At 38.9% G+C, this 15772-nt stretch overlaps 1 long non-coding RNA gene across 3 annotated transcripts in view; it reads right to left on the bottom strand.

Annotated features, from left to right (window-relative positions):
- Positions 1–12606, bottom strand: part of LOC139046520 (uncharacterized) — a 54825-nt gene extending 42219 nt beyond the window's left edge. For all 3 annotated transcript variants that reach the window (XR_011506649.1, XR_011506648.1, XR_011506650.1), the window contains exon 1: positions 11622–12606. This is a non-coding gene — a long non-coding RNA (uncharacterized lncRNA). The remainder of the gene's footprint in view (positions 1–11621) is intronic.
- Positions 12607–15772: the final 3166 nt, after the last annotated feature.

Genomic DNA, 15772 nt, shown 5'->3' with positions numbered 1-15772 from the left:
CTTTTAGCTCCACAGGGTTGTAAAGAATCAGCCAAAGGCAAATACTTGCAGAGATAACTCACAGGGATGAGCAGATAAAGATACCCACAAAATTAAAAGCATTTCACAACTTTTTCTTATACAATCACATGAGACTTTTCATGATGAAAATGGTATTTAAATATTGAATATGTCAAAATGAATTTTAGTAGTTATTGAACATTTTCCCAAAGTTTTCTCAATAGTATATGTATTCTTCCAATCTCTGAAAGTTGATGTGGCTCTAACTTTGCTCCAGAAATATATATCCAGTTGAGAATAAGGCTTGACAACAGGGTTTCCTCAAAAGCACTTCTAAGTGTTGTGACTTAAAACACCAAAAATCTAATGAAGGGCTTCTGCTTACCTAGGGAAGCTGCCCTGTGATCCAGTCAACATCACATCGAATCATCATGCACCAGGCCTATTTAGGCCCAGAAGGACTAAAATGCTTGACCTTCCCTAGTCCAAAACTTTCCTGTCAATTAAAGGTAAACTTCCATATTGGAAAATTACAGGCTATTTCTCCTTAAAGTAAGCAATTCTCAGTCCTCAGTTCCTATACTTCCTAACTCCCTAAGCCACTTTTTGAGCAATCTGCCAGCATAGGAGCCACTTCCAAACCACAGAAAAGGCTTATGTTCTGCATTTTCCATGTTAGGTAGAAAAGACCTCAAGCTGGTTTCTGCTTGGTTTACTTTTTGTTCCCAAAACAGATGAGAACTCCTTAACAAAATACTAGCAAACCAAATTCAACAGCCCATTAAAAGAATCACACAACATGATCAAGCGGGATTAATCCCTGGGATGCAAGGATGGTTCAATATACACAAATCAATAAATGTGATACATCACATTAACAGAATGAAGGATAAAAACCATATGATCACCCAAGAGAAGTAGGAAAAGCATTTGACAAAATTCAATGTCATTTCATGATAAAAACTCTCAGCAAATTAGCCTTAAAAATAAGGAAATCCTGCCATTTGTAACAGCATGGATGAACCTCGAGGACATTATGCTAAGTAAAATAAGCCAGACATAGAGAGACAAATACTGCATGATGTCACTTATATGTGTAATCTAAAATAGTCAGACTCATAAAAGCAGAGAGTGAATTGGCAGTTGTTAGAGGCTGAGGACAGAGGGAAATGGGGAGATGTTGGTCAAAGAGAACAAAGTTTCAGTTAAGCAGCATGAATAAGCTCTGGAGAGCAAATGTACAGTATGCTGACTATAGTTAATAATATTGCATTGTATACTAGAAATTTGCTAAGAGACTAGATCTTAAGTTTTCTCACCACAAAAAAAAGGGCAAATACGTGGAGTGATGGATATGTTAATTAGCTTGATTGCAATAATCATTTCACAATGTATATCAAAACGTCACTTGTACAACTTAAATATATACAATTTTTATTTGTCAGTTGTACCTTAATAAAGCTGGAGGGAAATAAACAATAAAATGAACACCAAAAAGAAAAAAAATAGAAGACTAAAAAGTTCTCTTTATTCCAGCTGCTACAGTTCCTCACTTCACTCTCCAAACTTTTCTTGAATGTTCCTGTGATGTGCTTAGTGCTTTAGAGTGTAAACTGTAATTGTCTCTGTTTGGCTCGTGCTGAGGAAATAACTAGGGCCCAGATCCAACAGAACTTCCTCTAGGAGCCTTCAGCGCGTAACTGTTGGCTGACAGGATGAGAGTCCAAGTAAACCAGCTTAGTGCAAGCCAAGCCCTTGAAGACTTGAAGAGATGGAATAGATATATTAGGGTCCTGCCAACTCCCCTATCATTTATGCATAATGGCAATAAAACACTCTGTTAAGATTATCATTTAGTATGTATTGGATATATTTTGTTTCCTTTACAAATTAAAATTTGTCCATTGGCGTGACTTAACAAGTACAGATGTCCCCAGTGAAGAGAGCTTATTGTCCTCGCTATAGTCACTCCATCCACATTATTGGTAGAAGTGCTACCAATCGTGCAGACACGTCATATAGTGCTGTTATTTACACTTACCTGAGAGGGCAATCCCAGTAAGACACAGGAAGATATTGTTGCTAATAGGGCATGGCTCTTTCTTTAAGTAGCTGAGTCTTCAGTTTAAAATCTTCTGCGATAGAGAAAGTAATGCCAACGGAGTATTCTAGACTGCATATCAGGGGAACTGACCAGACTCCAGAACTGAATGACTACGCGTTATGTCACATCCTGGTAATCAAGTCAGCTGTGGCAAGAATATGAGTTCTGGATCAAAATAATCTATGGAGTCTCCATAAAATGAGTAAAAGTAGAGGCTAGCCCTAAAACCTTCATGTCCTAAGGAAAGTGAGAGGCTCTTTTTTAAAGTCTCTTTCTCTATTTATCTAGCGATAAAGCAGGACAACCTGACACAAGCATTTCAATGCTTCTATGCAGTTGCACAAAAGTGGACATGACCAAAAGCACTATTTTTCTTTTACCTCAATAATGTGGATAACAGAAACTGAACTCCACTCCATCCCTGACCCAGTCCTCGATCCCCACCCCACAGGACAGATTCAGAAACAGAGTAAAGCTCAGGGATACAGTGGTGATATTTGTTTTGCACGTTACTTCAAATAATTTTTTTAAGTGGAGTATTTCCTGAGTCTTTTTAAAGAAGTCTGAAAATATCTGCAAATAGCCACACCACAATGTTGTATAACCAGCTATAGGACACAAGCCACATCCACTCTGTCAGAGACTAAATCTCAGAATTTCTGGATGAGACAGCAAATCAATATTCACCTTGTAACCTTTTTCCAACTTCCTCCCTGGGCACGGGACAGTACATTCGAATTTGGTGAAAGATCCTGAATCAGCACTGAAGACAACATCACCAGAGATGGATGCTTTGTGATTGGATTACACAATATCACCCGCCACAAGCTAAAATGACTTATCTGATAAAGCACGGGATTCTGATATTGAAAGATGATTAAGGAAATCAGCAACATGTTAAATATTAAGCATTTCTTGGAACGTGAACACGGTGCTAGAGGTTACTGCATCATAGGAAATGAATCTTCAAAGGACCTCAAGGTCTTTGGCTCCGAGACTCTGCTGAAGCATAAAAATGTCAAAGTATTTAAATGGGTTCCAGAACTGATGCTGGAAGGAAACATAACTGCTTGAGGCTGCTTTACTTCTCAGATCCCAGATATTCTCTCCCACATCCAACGCCATTGCCCTCAAACACCATCGGCTCTTAGGGAAATACGGTTAAATCCATCATCTTGGGAAACTTCAAATTAAGACTCTTTTTTGACTTTGCATATTATTCCTATTTGAACAATTGTATATTGTTTCTATTCGAAAATTTTGCTCTCCTTCTTCCTTAATATTATCATATCTCTCCAGCTCTCCATGATGCTACAACTAATGCCTAATCTATTTATTCTTTAAATATTTATTGATTACCCACTATGTGCCAGGCACTGTTTTAGGCACTAGAGAGGTGTATTAGTGACAAGCAAGCCTTGTCATCCCTTGTCAAAACACTGGGACTATGACTTCACCAATAGTCTACTTTGCCTGCTTCAAGTCCATATTTTGTCTCCTCCATGACACTGGGGATTGTCTTTTTCCCTGCTGCTGATAATATATAACTCATATCCCTCTAGCCTGCAAGGATTCCCACACCTAAAGCACCTGATTGACCTCCCTCAAATAATAGTTAAATTTACTAATTTCCATTTCAGGAATTTCCATTCTCAACTACCAAGCAGTATAGCCATCCCCAGTCCTCTGTATACAATGTCCGACTTACTGCCCACCTTCTCAAATATGCTCACTCCAACTTTCTATCACGGTGATGACCATATAATCCATGATAGAAAAATATGGCTTAGTTTAAGACACAATGAAAGCTCATAAATTATATTATTTATAATTGACCCTAATAACACTAACGACATGCACATCCACTTGTGGCTATATAGAAAAATGCTTTCTTGTCACCTTTGCATCATTCAAGCACATAATTCTTCCCCTTCTTTTTTCTTCCTCCATCTCCTCTTCTTCTTCTTCTTCTTCTCTTTCTTTTTCTTCTTCTCCTCCTCCTCCTTCTGTTACTTCTCCTCTTCCTCCTCCTCCTCTTCCTTCCCCCTTCTTAGAGAGCATCCTGAAAGCCCAAATTCTCTATGAAAGTTTTTGCACTACCGCCAGAATTATTTTTAAAACTGGCATTGTTATGGGATTAGCGTGCTCCAAAATACTTACATTTTGAAAATATATTTTATGTGTTTATACCTGAAAGAAATTCCCAAGTTTCTGATACTAATTTAAGTCCTCGTGCTCATTACTCCACTCTATATTTGTGTAGACAATTTCTCGCAAGTAAGCTTACTTAGTAAATGGTGATTGATACTCACAACTTTAAGTGTGAAGGTAAGAAACAGGACATAAAGGTAGAAGAGGATGCCTATCTGCCATTCTACCACTTCTATGGAAGCTGATGACTTGGAAGATTTAAAAAACTAGCAAATGAAGATTTCTCATCTTGGTTTCAGTTAGCGTCATATTTTTGGATTTAAGGAGAAGAAGGTTGAAGGGATTTTTTGAGAGGTGAGGAGTTCTTTTATTTGTTTGTTTTGTTGGATAGAACAGAGGACCCAGAAAACTTGTTTTAAGTCACGGATGATCTGCTGGGACTTGGCACCCTTGAGAAACCACTTTACATTTCTGCATCTCAACTCTTTTCATGTGTAAAATGAAAGAGTTGTGCTGGAAGTCTCTCTGATCCCCTCAAAATATAACTGTTATTCATGGTTTCCTTCAAACTGTACAACTTACCTATAAAATGACCTAGCAGAAAGATGTGCCTAGATCTTAAGCCCCTCACCTCCAGTTTGTATCTACCCATATTCCAGGAGTTGGAAGATACTCTGATGGCTTCAGAATACTCCACTGGCAATAAGTAGTAACATAAAAGCAGTATGAAAAATGGTTTTGTTTCACTGCTAAACTTGGTACACCCTAAAAATCATATAAGATGTTATTGGAAGCTCTACTTAATGGGCAATGAATTACACTGCATTACCTCCTGGGTAACATTAATAATTAACAATGCAGAGAAACAAGCAAATATTCAGAATCACAGATATTTGCAGAAAAGCATATTATCACCATTTAGATTAATCCATATATAAGTGGACCTTGGGGAAATTAAAGGTCACTTCAAGTCTTCATCTAGTTATTACATAGGGTCAAAAAGGCAGCCAAGATAAAAGAGGGGGTGGGCAGGTGCTATAAATTACAACTCTTGCTTTAAACTGCAGTTGGGATTTAGAGACACGAAGGGAGAGAATAAAGTTCTTGTGTGGAGGATGTATATGTTGAGAAGATAAAATAAACAGGACCAGTCTCACCTAATCAGTATTCAGTTGAGAGTTTAGTAAACACCCACAATGTCTTGGGCACAAACCCTCCACTCCCAGTCAAAACGATGCACAAAATGGTCCATACATTCTGTGAGCTTGCATCAAGTTGGTGAGAAAATGAATTAATAATGCTCAATCCACGATTAGGAAAATGATTAAATGCTATACTCTTCAAGATTCATAAATTCATATAAATCCAGAGAAGGAGAAAAAATTATTCCTCTCATCTGGAATTACTGGATTTCCTAAAGAACAATGGGGTAAGTCAAGGCGTCAGTATTGGTGATTCTGCCCACGTACCTGGCTTTTCAGTGCACTGGATTGCCTTTGTGATGAGAACGGACATCATCAAGGAGCCCAGCTAGTGTCTATATCACAAATGGAAGTGCATGAATATACAAGTTGAATAAAAGAACACTTCAAGTGCTTATGGAAGAATAATGTAATACTTGGTAATGGAGATGTTGGTAACTAAGGGAGAAGAGGGTAGCAATTTTGCCATGAAGAATTCCAATGTAGGATGGTTTTTGTCTAACAATAACATCAAGCTCTCCCTACAGTTAAGAGACAGACTCAATTAGGAATGTGCCCTGTGGGTATTAGGTGCAATTGCCATCCTAGGGACAAACTGCTCTCAATCAGCACGGAAAGAATTGCTGCCACGCATCAGGCTTACAGCTCAATTCACTAACCCAGTAAAAGCTCCATAAGGCACAGCATATAAAACATAGGCAGATTCCATTAACAGTTGGATTAGACACATAAAAATGGATTGAACTTTATAGTTATTTGTACTATGTAGAGTCTGAAAGAAGAAGAGCAGTATTTGTTTTGGAACCACGTTCCAACCATCCCCTTCCAGGTCCATCCCCCTGCATGACCAGAATGGCCTCCTGTCTGGTCCCCTCTTTCACTCTCTCCACACTCCCAACCTTAGTTCTAACTGTTGCTAGACTAATTTCCTAAAACATAGCTGTAATTATGCCTCTACCCTGCTCTAAAGCCTTCTATGATTCTCCACCTTGCCCTATAGTGTCTAAATCCTTTCCCTCTATATTTCCTGTCTTATTTCCCACTATCATCTTAGTCTGAAACTCTCCACACTGGATTATCTCAAGTTCCCTGCACATGTCTCCAAGTATTGATCTTTGCCAAGACCTGCCCCCTCCCCCAAGTTGGATGTTCTCCCCTCATGTTCCCCGACCCCATTGTGAAGGTTTTAGAAATATGTCCACAAATTCTTTGATAGTCCTCCCTTTGAGAGGTGGAACCTAATTTTTCTCCTTTTGAATGTGAGATGGACTTAGTGGCTCATTCTAACAAATAGAATGAAGCAGAAGTGATGTTAATGGTCCTCAAAACTAGGTCATAAAAAGGTGCTGCCTCCTTCGTATCATCCTCTCTTTCTCTCTTTCTCTCTCTCTCTCTGTTTCATTCCTGGCTCTGGGGGAAGCCAGGTTCCATGTCATGGGGACCCTTAGGCAGTCCTACGGATAGACCCATATGGTGAGGAACTAAGGCCTCCTGCCAACAGCCATGAGAATGAGCCATCTTGGAAGCTGAACTCCCGGTCTCTGTCAAGCCTTCAGGTTGAAGCCCTGGCCAACAGCTTGACTGCAACTTCCAGAGGACCCTGTGCAGAACCCCTAGCTAAGCTGCTTCCAACTCTTGACCTACGGAAACTGTGGGAAATAATAAATATTTTTGTTTTAAGCCACTACACTTTTGGAGTAATTTGTTACACAGCAATGGATAGCTAATAATAATCATAGCTAATAGTAACTAATAATTAATAGGTTCCATTGGATAACTGACCCATTTCCAAGTGTCTAAATCTTGAATGTATTTCAAGACCCAGATTCCATGCCTCCTCCTCCACAAATCTCTCCCGGCCCACCTGGATAGAAATGGTGTCTAAAATCGTGGAAGGTTGAGTCTGCACCTCTCCTGCAGAATTTCATATCTCTGTTAGATTGACAAGTATGACCTGCACAATTTTCTCCCTTATTAGATGCTAAGCTCTTTGAGGAACTGGTTCCAAATTTTTCCACTTATCTCTTTCGAGGAGTTAGGTCCATAAAAGAAGACCGATACTTGGTGAGAGAATGAGCAGTAGATTCTAAACTAAAGTTTCTTTCCTTGCTTGAAAATCTGTCTATTTGCGTTTACTGTTGTGATTTTAGTAAGGAGTTATGTACAACTGAAGAAGCAAGAAACTATATAAGTACTAATTCCTTCATAGCTTTTCCAAAGGAGAAAACCATTCAGAGAAAAGTAATTAACATATTTGAATTTACCAAGCAGATCAGGTAAGTGGAATTAAAACATCACCATTTTGATGTTAGTTCTTGTCCAAAACTGATTTGAGATGAAATTAGAGGCGTGGAAATTGACAGATGACTATGCTCCTGACCGAATAACAAAGTCCTTGCCAATTTTTGCTCCAAATGAAGACAGAAACCTTTCTCTTTCATATTTTTTGTGAGCTGACATCATTCTCTAGGCAATTTCAACCGTCCTCACGATGGCCTTCGATTGGCTTTGTACAATATTAAGAATCAACAGCAACATATGAAAAGTGAATAACCATTTTTGATTGTCTGTATCTAAAATCCAGGCTTCCTGTTTCCTCTGAGCAATGGAAAAGTGAAAACTGATTATGAACTAAGCATGAAATGCACAGAGGATTTGGCTTTTAAAAATGAAAGCACAAAAATCATTATGCTTTGCTGAAGCTCCCCAGACATAATTACATAAAGGGAAGGATTCTTCCTGCCAGTCCTGGTTTTTGCCAGTGGTAAGAGGACATGCTGTCAGAGCCCATCTCTCTGCTTCTTTTGACATATTTCTAAAGTGTCTATTATCAACCAATGTTTGGCAGTCAGAGAAGCTCAGATTCGAGCAGTAACAGCCTAAGTAGGCAAACTGTTCCTCTCTCTTATGCAACCAGGTTTGATCCTTGATCTGAAGCAAACACAATAAACCTATTGAGACATTTTGTACAGGGATAATTATTTTTATAGTAAATCAGTATCCATTTACAGATTATTATATACTGTAAAACAACTAATATGCTATTTATGTGCAGACTATTATGCATTCTTGACATGTAAGACATCAATTCAGCTGGCTCCCCTTTCCTAAGCAACAGTAACAACAAAAACACAGTGAGTTCCTAAGCTCCGGTTGTTCCCAGCTTACTCTCTAATGCTAAGATAACATTTTTTCAATTTAAAATTGTAATAAGGTAAAAAAAAAAAAAAAGTGTCATATTCTTAGTTTCCAAACTGCATGCTTAGATTTTTGACTACAGTTGTTCCCACTCTCTGCTCCCAAAATGGGGGTAAAATTTTAAGAGACTAGAAATCCTTTGAGTAGCATTATTCAACTGCCAAGCATTAGACTATAGAGCACCCCTGCATTATTTTCTACACTAGATAAATGAAATAAAGATTTAGGCAATAATTCAGGGAATTTAATCAATGTTAGCCATCAATACAGGTGATTCAAGACAGTATAATTTTAGTCCTTGGTAGTAAAAGTTTTCAGCCTGGATTTTCCAGATAAATAACGCTATATTTCTCTTTGTCAGTGTGGACAAAGCTTTAAGGGGAAACTTTACTTTTTTTTTTATTAGACATACCTGCCATTCAAATTGCCACTCTTCTAGCAGCACATTCTACCCAAATGAAACTAATGGACTCTAATATGCTGTTGTTATTAATTTTCCTTATGGGTAGTGAAAATAGGCTTTCTCATATCCAGCCTCTTGGTCAGTTTAATCAACCTCACCTCAAGCACTATTGAATTTCAACTGGCCACAGAAAGTCATCAACACCACAGCCATAGATTAAAGCCATGCTCATCATAATACAACGTCCCTGAAACGGAAATGTGATGAACTAGGACAACAGAAAAACAATCACAAAACTATTATTCAGAGGGAAGTCAAGAGGGAGAAAAAAGTCGCAGAAGAGGTACCAAAGAACTCAGTGGGGTAATTCAACACTCGTGTAGGTGTCTGGAAAACACTACAGAAAAGCAAATCTGTGCACCTAATATATGGAAAAACAGATTTTGACCAGATGTGATTCTGAGAGGCTATGTTTTTTAAAAAAAAAATCAGACTTTTCCAAAAGCAATTGAAGATAAAGCTAAAATATTTGGGGGATAAGAAAAGATTATGTATCACATTGGTCTGTTGATTGCTGCACATACAGATCAGTCACTGTCACAGCCAGTCTGGGATCATGCCTGCTGTCCTGAATAATCACGGTGTCACCTTTCACTCTCAAAAACGTACCAGTTTGGAAAACAAATTATTTGGTCACCCTAATTTTTAGTGGATTAGAATTTAAAGGGAAAGAACAATGACATAATAAAAACATGTATAATCTTAAAAGCTATCATCTACTCTCCTATTCTGTTATTCCTCTGTCTTGGCGACAGTAACCAGTCAGTATACTGTTTCTCAGCAACCTTCAACCTGACCCTTCTAATCAGCTAAGACACACACACACACACACACACACACACACACACACACATCGTTTTTGGTGCTGCCTTTACATATTTGCCAAAACTATTCTCCAAACAAAAAATGGCTCTTGTTTGCCAATCAATGTATCACTTTATCCAATACCGAGATCAAGGCTCACTTGCTCACTTTCTCTTACTGACCTCTCTTCATTCTACCTCACTGCAGGCAGATCCTAAAGGTAAAAGTATATTATTTAATGTTTGTTACATTGACTTGCTCAGAAATAGCTATAAGTGGTATTGAACACATAAACAGCAACAAAATACATCGCCCAAGCCCTGGTGTGCTTGAGAAAATTCTTGCTCTTGATGCTTTGGTCACAGAAGCGTGGAGAACCCTTCCATCTGGGGGGCTCATAGTATCCCACCCCTCTGCTTGCAGGGCACCGTACTAGATACTGTCAAGTTACAAAGAAAATTCCTTGGCCTCACCGTACTCCTCTGTTTTTAATTTCTTTTATTTTGCTGTAAATTGCTTGTAAGCCTTCTTAAATCCTTCTGCCACAATGTGGTAAATGCATGAATAATCAAAGATGATTTTGCCTGCATAGATCCTAGAATTTAAAAGAATAGAGAAAACAGGAACCGTAGAGTATAGTACAGAATATGATAGAATAAGTGCCATGAAGTAGAGACAAAGTGCTATTAAGCTTCAAAAGAGGGGAGAAATCGCTTCCATTGGTGGGGCGGAGATAATAAAACAAAAGAATTGTCATCGTATAGCAGATAGTGTTGAAATTGGGTTTTGAAGTTATATAATGAGGCTCGATGATGATGATGATGATGATGATGATGATGATGATGATGATGATAATGACAGAGATGTTGGGAGGGAGGATGAGCCATCAAGGTGGGAACAGCATAAATAAAGGTATAGGCATTGGAAAGTAGAAAGTATGATTGGGAAAGAATGACTGCTTAGGGGTGAGACTTGTCCTGTCCAAAAAGGGTAGATTTTTGATATGCCTGTTATAGCTGGGGAGGTCAGATTGAGAAAGAAAAATGTTTTATGTTCATCGCATTTGTGGGTATATGAGTGTATCTATAATGTTATTGAAAATGTACACCATCACTAAATGCTCACTGACAAACTGCAGGGATTGAGAAGTCTGCTATGGTATGCATTCACACACGGTTGCTTTCTGCTCAGATAAAGAGAAAATCCACCAGGAGCTCCAAAGAGATCCACTCTATCAAATATTCAAATTCCACGTGTGAGAATCAGAAGATGGAACAGCCCCAGATTCACTCTCCTGTAGAATTCTATTTTTTACGTCCAGCAGCGCTGATCCAGGTTCACACTTCCTAGCTCAGATGAGGCTACATTTGTGGATCAAACGCTGGAGGAAAGGGGAGGAGAGGAGAACCAATTACTACGCTGAAGCCGACACACTGTAGTGTCTTCTGGACTTGGTGACAGAGTCTCACTTTTCCCCACTCTAAGTCTCAATCAGTTTGATTGATGCACAGAACTGTTCATCTCTCTCCTCCCCGGGGAGAGAAAGGAGAATAAAGTGCAATATTGTAGACTGAAAAGTGGTTTTATACACATCATCTTAATTTTCGGAGATGGAGAAAGAAGAAAAAGAACAAGAATTCCAAGTAGCAGAGAAAGGTTCAAGGTTAATTTGATTGGCAATATATGAAATGCCACTTACCTCAGGCCATTTCAAATTGCCCCTCATTCTCTTGACAGTGAATGGAATGATTCTTTTCAAAGACAGGGGCATCAACTGATAATGGCTGCTATTTCATATTCATGCACCACTTTACATTCTGTCGCTTGCTTGGCAGGAATTCTTACAAGTCCCTCTTCACAGACGCCAGTGTCAGAGAGGTGAGGCTGGGCTTGAGCGAGCTCTCGCAGGCGCTTTTTAGTGGACAGAGGAACAGAGATGGGACAGTATGTGGGGAAGCAAAATGCACCTGTGGCATGCAGGTGGTCTCTGGCTGAACCGCCTTCCCCCTCAGGATACACCAGGAGATGCACTTTCCAAAGACAAGGTACTTCACACGTTGTTTAAGGACCCATTTGCATAATCCACAATTTTAACAAGGAATACTTCTCAGTACCATGAGAAGGATGAAGAAAATTGTTTTGTGCCTTAAAAAGTAATGTGAGACAATTCTCTTTCTACATTAAGAATGATTTCCTCATCCTGGAGAAACTAAGAAAGTTTTTTTCAAAAAAAAAAAAAGATAAAAAAACAGAGAAAGTCATATAATGAGTTCTTATGTGCAGTTGAGTTCCTGAGTGGTGATGCCACCAACATATACTTCTTTGGAGCAGGATCTCAATGAAATTAGGGTTAGCTGAATTCAGCACTCACTTTCTGTCTCGTACACATGAGGCACAATGCTGGCAAGTTTTACCCCCACACGAGCCAGTTTACTCCACACAGCGAAGATATAGCCACAAACAGAGTTCCTAAATACAGCCCAAGGAAAGCTGAAAGGAAAATACGGGTGGCTCCGTGCATGTCCATCTCACCTTGGAAAGAATATAAAGCACAGGATTACTTATGCAGAATCATTAGCATCACATTTTTAAACCATGATCTCTCTCTCTCTCCCTTTCTCTCTTTCTCTCTCTCTCCCTTCTCAGTTATTTAGTGGCATGGCCAATTGCTGAATTGCTTTTCGTGATTAACTCTCTTCTTTCAAGGTCAATGATTGCCTTTAGCGTGATGACAGTGCTCAAGGTAACGCACAATTCAGATAAACCTTGAAATGTTGACCTATCATAAGCTCGGTGTAATTAAAAGGTGTGCCTATGCGTGAGCCAACTGTTTGAAACACGTTTTCTAGAAATCTAACGTCTCTGAACTTAACCCAGAACATCTGTTCATGAATTTTCTTCACAGGTCCATAGTTCAGGGTAATTTTTATAAAGCACTAAAAATCTGCATGAAATTAATGATTGCAAATAAGCTTGAGCTGATTTTTTGTTAGCCTCAAATAATTTCTGATTTAAAATTAGTAAGAAAAGGACTTTCTATTTATATACTGCTGGAGGATATAAGGTGGGTTCAAATACTTTAGGAGTAAACAACTACCCTGTTCGTGGAGGTGCGTTTTGACTTGCAGTGACATTTCCTGTAGAATTCTTCCTTAGGGTTATTCTGACCACAACTGTTTTCAGTGCGATTGATATTTTTATTACTGGTGGGGTTGGGGCTCACAAGTATATAATGTAGAGAGAGAGAAAATAAGAGAGAGTAGTCTAGAGTATCATTCCAGGATGCCAGGATGCATTTTGGCTATTTATGTCTCACAGAGCACTCGAGGGCATTGCTTAAGGAACAAGAGGCAAAATTCTCACTCCAAGAGAACAGTTGATTCATCCAAGGTCAGCAGTAAATCAGCTTAAAATGCTTGAATTTGAAAAAGGAGACACGCTAAGAACCAGGAATGTGTCTGGGTAAACTAAAGCCATTTTGAAAAAACACCTATCTCAGGGTTTATAATTTAAAATACAGAAATGTCTAACATAAGGGTGTTACCCAGAGTGGGAAGACCAAAAATGAGTGGCCAGAGAACATCTTGCCCAGGAAGTGACTGTGGTGGTCTGCTCTACGTCCTTCACAACTGGGGCACAAGGGAAGAACAGAATTACAGTCCCCAAATCACTCTGTAACCACCACTGCTCGAGCTCGACTGCAACAATAATGTTATCTTCTGGCTACTCTCCAAGCTTTAAAATACTCTTACTCATCTATAAAATGAAGATCATATTACCTACCCTCTAGGGTTGTCGTGGGGATTAAATGAATATAAACTTTAGCGTCATACTGGGCAAGCAGTAAACACTCAGCAAGTGAATGCTATTGTAAGTACTGTCACACGTACCATTTTTCACTCTTTACTATTTAGCCATGAACTGATTTTATTGGAAAAGATGCATATTTGACCACAATCTTTTTTTTCCATTTGTCCAAAGAGTACGTGTTGAAGTCCTCCTCATTGTAGGTACTGGGCAAGGCGGAGGGACTGAACTCCCCAGTGGTCAGAGTGGAGCAGCTGCAAGACTACTGTGCTCAGTGGGGTTCTGAGACTGAAGACCAGCCTAGGCAGTGTCCACTTACAACTTCTGAGGTCTTGCCCGCCCAATTGCTAGACAAAAGTGGGTTATTTTGGCAAAAAGTAAATAAATAAAACTTTCATTTTAGCAAGCCTAAGTGAGGTCTTATTCAAAAGGATCCAGGTGTATTTCAAGTAAGTATGAGCAAAACAAGAATGTAAGCAGCCAATTTGGGAGAATCTATAAGCATATGAAAGTTAAGAGAATAAAACATAAACTCACGTAATGGAAAGAGAGCCTCAGGCAACACTAAGCCATGAGGACCGATGGTTATTCCATTGCCAAAGATCTCAAGAGATAAAAACCCCATATTCCAGTCCTGTCCTGGGTTTAATCACGTTGATCCACACCCACACCCCTTTTCACACTCACTCTACTCCAAGGCCATCTTGCAGTACACATTCGGCTCAAATAAATATACACACAAAGCCTTGCCAAGACCTTCCAGTACACGTGGATGTTCTAAATGGTAAGTAAGCACTTGTATTAGCTTTAGCTAACACATTAAGCCTTAAGAAAAAAATGAATGCATGACTAGTTTTGTGGTCTTTAATCATGACAATGTTTTTCTTGCCTTTAAAACATTCTTTTTGATATCATTCTTTAAAATTGTCCAATTTTATTTACAATGATATTTGCTATGTGCAATGCCGTTGTCTCCTTATAACTATTCGCAACATTTTAGAATAATTTTTGCTGCTTCTATAACAACATTAGCCTTCCCAATCTCTCACTTTTACATTTTGAACATTGGGACAAATTTCAAACCTATTGAACCGCCCACAGCTAATCACATCATTTCACTAAAAATCAAAAATCATTGCACTTTCCATCAGTTTACAACAGTTCTTTGTTTTATTTGTCATTTGAATGTATCCCATACATTTTTAAATTTAATCCTTCATCTGCATTATTGCTAACTTTTCCATTCAGATTCAGCTTTTGTAAATACTGAAAAGAATTCATAGCAATACCAAAGCAGGAGCTATTTATGAAATGGAAATGTTATCACTATTGTGGATGAAGAATGAAATTTAACAGTGAATTGTAGGACTTCATTAGTACCAGGCAGAAAGCAAAGCACTTTACGTGTATTATCTCACTTAATCTTATTTTTTTGAAGAAGAAGATTAGCCTTGAGCTAACATCTGCTGCCAATCTTCCTCTTTTTCTGAGGAAGACTGGTCCTGAGCCAACACCCATGCCCATCTTCCTCCACCCTACACGTGGGACGCCTACCACAGCCTGGCTTGCCAAGCGGTGCCATGTCCGCACCTGGGATCCAAACTGGTGAACCCCAGGCTGCTGAAGCGGAACGTGCAAACCCAACCACTGCGCCACCAGGTCGACCTCCTATCTCATTTAATCTTAAGGCCAATCTTATGAGGTGCTGGAGTCATCATCCATTTTACAGATGAGAAACTAAGGCTGGGAGACATCAAGCTATTTGACAAAGTTCTCCTAGCTGAGAAGAGACAAAATTCAGAACCCCATCTGTCTAGCTCCAGGACCTCGACTCCTAAGCATTACAACACGAGCAGAAAATTTCATGTGTTCTTTTATGCATGTGCTTTTGTGCAAAATACTTTTCAATGTTGAGGTAGCCAAAGAAAATCCACATACAAAGGAACAAAGGCTTTGGCACTTTTAAGCCTCTTTAAACTTTCATTTTTGTCCTTCTAATACACCCTTTGCTATTGCTTGGTTTCCATTCAATCACAGTTAGAA

Source organism: Equus asinus, chromosome 11 (genome assembly GCF_041296235.1).
Source record: "Equus asinus isolate D_3611 breed Donkey chromosome 11, EquAss-T2T_v2, whole genome shotgun sequence".
Taxonomy (NCBI): domain Eukaryota; kingdom Metazoa; phylum Chordata; class Mammalia; order Perissodactyla; family Equidae; genus Equus; species Equus asinus.
Note: the sequence above shows the minus strand (reverse complement) of the source record. Positions and strands in the feature narration are given on the sequence as shown.